The sequence below is a fragment of the Drosophila albomicans genome, unplaced genomic scaffold (assembly GCF_009650485.2).
Source record: "Drosophila albomicans strain 15112-1751.03 unplaced genomic scaffold, ASM965048v2 utg000094l_pilon, whole genome shotgun sequence".
In the NCBI taxonomy this organism is placed as follows: Eukaryota; Metazoa; Arthropoda; class Insecta; order Diptera; family Drosophilidae; genus Drosophila; species Drosophila albomicans.
Window position 1 is genome coordinate 49545 of NW_026263510.1, and position 10097 is coordinate 59641.

Genomic DNA, 10097 nt, shown 5'->3' on the forward strand with positions numbered 1-10097 from the left:
TCCAAAACCAAGTTCGGTAACTTCCAATCTTGTACTTTCAAGAGGTCCTTTAGTCCGCATTTTACTCCGTCTTCAACTGTTCTCTGAGTAACAGTGCCAGGAGTCTTTAAAATGGTTCTAGCGTCTTTTGCACTTTCGTAATATTAAGAGCAATTCATTGAGTGCAGCAAAGCTTACTCCAAATTGGGTAGCCTATTTTGAAATTTCTTCGCACAAACTTATTTTTTCGTTTTCAGTTTCGTATTCACTCTCACTATCGAAATCACTCATAGAAGAACATTTTTCACTTGAAGCGCTTGAGTCGTTATAATTTTCATTGTTATTTTCTCCGACAAGTTCTTCATCTTCATCTGCCATGTATTCATTTTTTAATTTTTTAATGCAGACAACATTGTCTTTACTTAATAAATGATTGGCTTGTTTTTTTTTTGCCAATTTTCTAATATTTTTAGCCGACATAATCTCACTGAGCTCACAAAGTTACTAAAACTGAGTTTAAAAATGCAGAACATTATAGCAACCACTTCAAATTTGGTGAAAAGTACCGTTTGAAAAAGATCAACGAGATATGGCAGACCATGATACAATAACACAAGGTAGTCCCGTCGCGAGCCTTTTCGTTCGGTTTCAGTCCGGTATCGTTCAGTGCGCTCGCGCTTGTTCAGGAAGGTTGAAAGGTTGCGTGCGGATGATTTTTTTTGTGAAGATTAACCCTTGTGTAAAAATGACATATTGCAATTTATGCAGAAAGCACGTGCACGGTGTAAAATTTATGAATGCACCAAAATGTTAGAAGAGGCGGACAATGTGGAAGCAAATCCTTGGCTGCAAACTTGTGAAAACTCCAAGCTTTGCGAAACACATTTTGATTCTTCGCAATGGAAGTCGGCAGCAAACAAGGAAATATTTTCAAAAGAAACTGAGTTTAAAAATGCAGAACATTATAGCAACCACTTCAAATTTGGTGAAAAGTACCGTTTGAAAAAGATCAACGAGATATGGCAGACCATGATACAATAACACAAGGTAGTCCGTCGCGAGCCTTTTCGTTCGGTTTAGTCCGGTATCGTTCAGTGCGCTCGCGCTTGTTCAGAAGGTTGAAAGGTTGCGTGCGGATGATTTTTTTTGTGAAGATTAACCCTTGTGTAAAAATGACATATTGCAATTTATGCAGAAAGCACGTGCACGGTGTAAAATTTTATGAATGCACCAAAATGTTAGAAGAGGCGGACAATGTGGAAGCAAATCCTTGGCTGCAAACTTGTGAAAACTCCAAGCTTTGCGAAACACATTTTGATTCTTCGCAATGGAAGTCGGCAGCAAGCAAGGGAAATATTTTCAAAAGAAGACGATTAATTAATGAGAGACGGAGCCCAACTCAAAAAATGTTAAAATTAGACTACTCGGAGTCTGGCACGCAAACAGAGTAAGTTTACTGTGTCAAAATAAATAAGTATATGCTAAAACTTAATTATTTAAAATATAGGGACAAAGATATAGATCGTGCACTAGCTTTGGAGAACGAGAACCAGCGAAAATTGATTCGTATATGCGAGAAGGATGTTGATTGTTTGCGCCAGCAACTTGAACAATATAAGGAACTCGAAAAATCTCTTGGCAAAATTTTTACCGAGACACATATGTTGAAGAATGGAGGAAATTTTATTTAAGCCAGCAGACATGTCTTCTGCTATTTGTCTTCATGACGCAGGACCTCGTGCATACAATCATCTTTATAGAAAAGGATTCCCTTTGCCAAGTCGGGCAACATTGTACAGATGGTTGGTAGAAGTTTAAATTAATGCAGGTCCCTTGATGTTGAAATAGACCTCATGGAAAATGAGGAAATGTCAGAAGTCGATAAGCTATGCGTTTTGTCCTTTGATGAAATGAAGGTGGCTGAAGCTTTTGAATATGACAGCACAGCAGATGTTATATATGAGCCCAGCAACTATGTGCAACTGGCCATAGTTCGAGGCCTTAAACAATCGTGGAAATAGCCAGTATTTTTCGATTTTAATACTCGAATGGACGTGTAGACTTTACATTCAATTGTAACCAAACTCTACAAACGGGGATATCCCGTAGTGGCAATTGTTTGTGATTCTGGCCCTGGAAATCAAAGATTGTGGTCAGAACTTGGCATATCGGAGAGTAAGTTGCATTTAAAAAACAATACAGAAGAGAAATTCAACTTTTTTTTGTAGCAAAGACGTGGTTTAGCCATCCAGCTGATGGAAATTTAAAAATATTCGTTTTCTCGGATACACCACACCTGATAAAGTTGGTTCGTAACCATTATGTCGGCTCCGGGCTAGTGGTCAACGGAAAAACATTGACTAAGGCGACAGTCCAGCAGACAATTAGCGACTGCTCAAAATCAGATGTGTCTATATTATTTAAGATCACTGATAACCACCTTAACGTTGGATCACTCGCGAAACATAAGGTCAAATTCGCCACACAACTATTTTCCAATACAACCGCCAGCGCTATTAGAAGATGTTATGCGTTGGGTAAAGATTTAGATAATGCATGCGAAACCGCTGATCTTTTCAAACTCCTCAATGACTGGTTCGATGTATTCAATTCGAAATTGTCTACGGCATATTCAATTGAGACCACTAAACCATATGGACAGGATATCGATATCCAAAGAGGAATTTTGACTAGAATGATAGATCTCATGCGCACAAATATAATCGCAAAACCCTGCCCTTCCAAATAGGCATTTTATATAATAATGCATCCCTAGATGGCTTGTATAGATATTTGTTAAAAAAAATACGATATACTTTATATCTTAGCAAGTCATCTTTCATTCATTTCTTTGGTGCGATGCGTTCGAAAGGTGGACAGTATGACCACCCGACACCACTCCAGTTTAAGTATAGATTAAGAAAATATATAACAGGTATGATAAAATAAAATACAAAAAATAAATTAACTAAATAATACTAATTTTAATGCTTAGCTCTAAGTTTCAGCAAAGTTTGAATAAAATAAAAAATAAAAATAAAATTACTTAATAATACTAATTTTTAAATGTTTAGCTCTATATTCCAGCAAAGTTTGTATCGTGATTGTTTGTAGCTCTTATCTGTATTCGCTTTTTATTACCTTCACTTCTTATCCTTAGTTTTTTTTTTATTTAATAATCTTTATTTTTATTTAGCCAAAAATACTGAAATCTTGTCAAACAATCAAAATGTTGATGAAGACAACACCGATACGCGGTTGAACTTATGTAGATCCAAAATCGCAATCGGATTAATGTGCAGACACAGTGCAGAACGAATTTGAAGTTTTTGATAAACGCACACCAGCTGCTATAGATGAGATAGATGAGTTGGCGGAGGATGCCATAGAGTATATAGCAGGCTATGTTATTAAAAAAAATGCGCCTTTCCAATGAGATTACCGAGAAGTCATCATTTACTTATGTAGACGAAGTTTCGCATGGAGGACTTATAAAACCATCGAAAGAGTTCATTAACAAAATTAAACAACTGGAAATTATTTTCTCCAATATAGTTTCTAATTATTTTAATTAAAAAAAAAATATAAAGGAACAATTGTTATTAGCTGCTAGGGATATAAATATTAATTTAGCAATAAAGCAATTTTACCTTAAGATCCGTATATATTTTATAATTAAGTACCTCAACAAAAAAATAAGTATTCAAAAACAAAAACAACGATTACTATCCAATTCCAAACTATTAAAAATTAAAATATTTTAACTCTTATTAATATAGTGGAACAATTAAACCCTATGCACCATTTAAGGGTTAATCACAAAGCTCTACTGTCGATTCTTTCGCACTCACTAGGCCCAGTCGTTTCACTCGCACTTATGTATGGTATAGATACCGGACAGCTTTTGGCGACGAGACTACCTAGTGTTATTGTATCATGGGGCAGACAACAGAAAACCAAGGGAGAGAGCGCGATTAAGCTCCAAGTTCTTCCACCGAATGTTAATGCAAAGCAACAAATCATGATACAGTTATACAAGGTAGTCCCGTCGGCAAAAGCACTCCCTCTATAATCATAACAATGAGTGCGAGTGAAAGAATCTCAGCACAGCAGTGTGAGCGAGACGACAATAAAATGCGCATTAACCCTTAGACGATGATATTAATTTTTACATATTTTGAAGCTAATATTAATGTCTCGTTGACATATTTTTAAAATGTAAGTTGTTTATGAATAATATTAACAATATATATGAGTATTCTCTAATTCTCTAAATGTTTTAATTATTTCCGTGGCTACAGCATAGATTGCAAAATGTCATTTTACACAAGGGTTAATTGCAGAAAAAATTCGTCCGCAGACAACCTCTTCCGTCGAAAAACGAAAACGCACTGACGAAAGCTTTTGCCGACGGGACTACCTTCTATAATTGTATCATGCAAAAAATAATCTCATTTCAATCATCTGGATGATTAATTTTCGATTGCTTTACAATTTTGGTTTTGCTATTTGATAGTCGCCCATAAAACGAATCTTTTTTTAATCATTTCAACGACTCGAAGAAGACTCGTCAAGGTGATTAATGCAAAAACGATCTTCCAATTGCTGGCTGGGATTGCCCGCAAAAGCACAAATGCATGTTTGTTTTGGTCTTCACATGCGCAAAAGCTCAATTATTATTATTCCCCACAGCTTAACCACATACAGTTACTAATACACGGAAAGATCTTGCTGCTTAGGAGTATGTGTCACTCTTACTAACTGATAATATATGAGCGAGCTAGAGCTTGACACTTGCTTGTGGTCCATCTGACCATAGCGCTGCTACAGCTGACTGCAGTTCCAGAGGTCAATGACCATCGTGGCTGATAATATCCAGACTTGCGTTGTGTGACAGCCATCAGCTGATCCTCATGCAATTTGTTTGCTCAGAGCTAAAAGATATTCAATTAATGTTTGCCTATATTCCGTATGCTTTTCCATCATTATATCTCCAATGAAAAAAAAATAGTTCATTTTAAACTATAAATTTTTCTAACTCCTAATCTATTATTATTATTTATAAATCCAAAAATATATATATTATTTATAAGTTAATTGTTTTTATACCCGCTAAGGGTAGAAGAGTACTATAACTTTGTGCCGTCAGGAAATGTATGTAACAGGTAAAAGGAGGCATCTCCGACCCTATAAAGTATATATTCTTGATCAGCGTCAACAGCCATGACCGTCTGTCCGTATGAACACCTAGATCTCAGAGATTATAAGAGATGGAGCTATATTTTTTTTATGTTTGCACGCAGATCAAGTTTGTTTCAAATTTTTGCAACGCCCGCTTCCGCCCCTGCAAATCAAAAAAATCGAACAACAAGTGTAATTTTAAAGCTAGAGTTACGAATTTTGGTATATATAATAATAACTATAGTAGTTATGAAAATTTGGTTGCGATCAGATAAAAATTGTCGAAGTTATTAAAGAAATACTTTTGAATGGGTAAAAACGCCAACTTACTAGGGGTCTTAGTTGCTTTGGCTGACAATCTGGTATAGTGTGCCGTCTATGGTATATCTTGAATGCGGTACTATATCCATATGGGCAAATCCCAGAAACAGTCCACCAGCGACCAATTTTTAAATTTCACATTTTGTAATGTTTTTTTATATGGAGCATTAAAGTAGATATCGAATTTTAAGAATTGAAAGCAAAAAAGAAATTTCGATCATTAAAAATGCACAAATTTGTATCAAACCCAATTTTATTTGTAATTTTCATAATTTTACTTAAATTCGTGCTCTGCGCACACCTTCAAATCTCTTTTGTATTCTTCACAATTTTTTGCCTCTGCTTGGGCTCACATACAAATCAAAAGTAAATCACGTTGAAATAATTGTAAAGCACATTTATGAATATAATAAATAATGTTTAGTTTAAATAAAAAGATTTTTATATCTTATGTTAATGCCAGCGGAAAAAGTGTAGCGTGCGACACGTAGCGTGCGACACAATGGGTTTACGGCTTTGCTAAAAAATCTATAAACATTATTAAGACCAAACGATCAGTTTTTGTCTTCTAATATTCTTAACTTTCTTTAGGATATTAACTTTCATAGGGTTTATTTTGCAGAATTCGCTGAAAATTGCGTTTGAAATGAAAATTTTGAAACTAACTTCCACTTTGTGTAGCGTGCGACACGTCATAATTTTATTAATTATTTTCAAAACAGTGACTCCAGTGAAATTAAATCTTATACCCTCCGAAAGTACTCTCAATTCTCTCTAAACACATAACAAAAGTTTACGGTAAATCTTTAAAAAACCTCCCAAAAGATTGATTTTCATTAGCTAAAATCGTGCGAATGTAACGTGCGACACGTGGGATTTGCCCATATACCACATATACCATTTGATAATTTTTTAGTATTTTTGCAGTATATTTGGTATATTTTGAGAATAATATCGCAAAATATATTGCTTTTATTCAAAATGGGTAGCGGGTATCTCACAGTCGAGTACACTAAGAGCGAATCTCAGCTCACATTGCCTGTGTATGGGCTATACTCCAGCCTGTTGCATAAGCATACATAAGTACAATCTGAATACATAAATCTCATTGGAAGCGGTACCACAAAAGTTAAAAATACGGAGAAGCCATCAAGAGGCGGTTGATGAGATGGGCGAGTTGATCGATGGCAATAAAAATAATTTTCCACGCATTAAATTTGCACAAACCGAGATTGCAGCTCGTATTAAAATGACGTATGTAGAGACTGGAGGTTGGCAACCGCAGAGTTACTGGAGGAGGTTCCGAATTGCGTACGAGTTCGTCGACGCTATGGGGCATTTTCCATTTTAGCTGGCATTTAGGCGTTTTTGAAAAATGTTCCAATTAGAAAATGTGAATGTCAATGCATTAACAGAACATCAAACTATTATGGCTCATACCAAAAACATGTATATCTAACAGCTCTTTTGAGCATAACAACTGTAAAGACAGCTGTTGCATCCAAAAGCACGAGCGCTAAGTTGGCGAATTTTTTTTCAGTGAACTTTGTTATTCATTTATTTATGTATGTTGAAAGCTATTAATAAAAAAAAGAAGTCATGGATAACAATTTCGCATAATTGTACTATATGTTAAATGTAAATAATTCATCAAATTGTGTGTGTTTATACTAATATTTTGTAATTTTATAAAAGCTTTTTAAGCTGGATTTTGAAGAACAATTTTCAACTTTGGAAAGGATTTTGAAATTGAAGTTACCATAAGTTAGCAATAACTTCAACTGCATGCCGTAGTGTTATCAATTCTTAATCCATCAATAGTTGTCTTTTTCTGCATTTTTTCCGCACAATTTGCGCAATTCTCATTTTTCTCAGAGATCGTTTGTGCTCTGTAGGAAATAGTGACAAGGGCCGTCTGAAGCAATGTTTTGTGAATAACTTCCATGTTTTTGATCCGATCGGAACAAAATTTGTAGTGCACATCCGGGCTAGGATTTATATTACGTCTACCAAGAATGGGGTCAATGGGCTGCTCCACGGCTACAAAGTCACAATTTTGTCGTATGGGCAGACAGGATCCGGTGAAACGTTCTCCATGCGCATTGCTTTCGATGGTGTGATGGATGAGAATGTGGGCGTAATACCTTGTTCTGTGCACGACATATTCGAGGAGATGGACGCCTTGGAGGAGGAGTATCACTTTAAAATCACCTGCTCATTTGTCGAGCTGTATCAGGCAGTGGTGTCATTTTTTTTCTGAGTAAAACATGCTGGATCAACGAAAAAAAAAGCTGAAAAGAGCGGAATACCAGAGAAAAAGTTAAGAAAAAATCTGATTTTTATAGGGCAATGTGCTGTATGTTTTTGATTAATAAACCCTCAGTTCCTCTTAACTTAACATAAAATATATGGGTAATACTCTTTACAGTGAAAAAACAAAAAAAACATCAACTGAAACAATTTTAAAACTAAGTAATATAATGTACAAAAATTAAGATCTATAGTATATTTAAGATGTCGTCAATATTGTCATCATCGGTTGGATAAAACTTATTTTCTTCAATTGTAGATAGGCAGCTGAGTGGTACATTGTAGTTAAAACAGCACTTATTGTGTCGACGCAGCCCATACCTAAAAATTTAAGTAAATTAAATTTTTAATTTGAAAATAAAAATAAATTTAAAATATGTACCTTATAGTTAGTATAGCGTTTAACGGTTCAACGCTCATGCTATTTCGAATTTTGGATTTTATTAAATATACTTGGCTGAATACCCGCTCGACGTCGGCATTCGACCAAGGCACGGACTGCATTTGCAGAGCAACTGAAGCCAATTCCTGAAAACGGAAGTTTCCGCCAGAATCCCGGTATTTTTGAACTTCAGCCCAGAACTTAACTGTATCATCGAAATTTTCCCACTCTACCAGGGTTATGTCGTTGTGCAGTCGTTCAATTTTATCTATGTTGGGAGTACCAAAATACTCAAGGTTTGGAGAGATTTGTTTCTTTTAATTTTCAAAATATTTTCAACAGAGAATGCATCAATCTGTTTTAAAATGTTAAAATTGTCTGGGAGCCTGAAATTGAAAAAAAAAAACAAATTATCTACTACAAAATATAAATAAAAATAAAGATAATATTTACCTTAGCTTCAACTGTTTGGTCAGCTCTACTACAAAACCGGAACATCACTATCTTATTTCTGTTTCTTCGACGGACTCTATTTTAATTGATTTGACTTCTTTTTCAAAGTCGTAGCCGAGGCCTAAATCGCTTGTGCCGTGCTTTTCGAAGTCATCATCGTTAATAATATCAACATCAATATCAGGAGGAATTATTTTCTGTCGTAATGATCTGATAGCGAGTAAAAGATCACTCAAAAGCATCGTCGCATTAGCCGAATTACTTTGGAAGCACAAGTTGATTTTTTGCATGTCCTGCAATATAGGTTTTAAAAATACCAAGTACAAATAGTTTTTTTTCGCAGAAAGATTCGTACAGGATCTTAGCTGTTTTGCATTTTTCACTCATAGCAGCAATTCCGAAGAGAGTTTTCAGTTCATTCCATTGGTCTAAAATTCGAGTTACTGCCATTTCAATGGATAACTATCTAGTATCAAAAACCCTTGGAATTTTAAGAGGGGCCTTTAATTAAAAATATGCTAATTAATTTTATTATATTTACATATTTTTGGGACTATCACTTCTACAAGTATTAAACACTTAACATTGTTAAACAATCACGTGGAATTAGTAGAAACTAGACTTTTTTAATGATTTAGAAATATTAATACATAAAAAGATAGACTATACACATATAAAACAGACATTCATTTCTACTAAAAATACCTTTTTGTTATTAATAGACTCATATATTTTTTTATATAGCGACTGACGAATTGAGCTTTTTGAAAACCAATTATGAGTTTCATAAGTCAAAAATTCCAAATCATCTCGAAAAAAGTGCTTACAAGCGTAGTTTACTGCTAGTTGCACCGAATGACAAACACATTTTATTAGGATAAGAGATGGTGCATCCTTCTTTAGTTCTGTGTAAACGCTGTTCTTGCTCCCAATCATCACACTTGCGTTATCTGTTTCGATGCCAATTAAATTATTTATATCCAGTTTTTAAACGCTTTAACTCCTGTCTGAGACCGTTTGCGATGGACAATGCGTCCCAGCCTCTAACTGTACTAAAGCTTAAAAATGGTTGACTCCACTGTTCCTTTTTTCTACAGTAAAGTACTTATTGACGACACCTAAACATTAAATTTTAATAATATTAATATATATTGGCTGGCAAAAATCCTCTGCTGAACCCTCCCCGAGGGTGCTGCCTGGGTAGGATCTGTATTCCCTCATTGTCAACGGGTAGCAGATCTCTACTATACGTCGATGTTTCAGGTACTGCAGATCCTAGCTGAGGACTCTGCTCCTTATCTTTCGGGCATTTGTCTGGAGATAAGGAGCAAAATCCATGGTACGAGGTGTCTGGCGGTCAGACTGAAAACACTATGGGGGCTCCCATGAATAAAATTAGCAAATATGTATGTCTCAGAATGGAGCATATAACAAACTCAACTCGAGCTGGGATGTCAGCTCAAACGTCGGT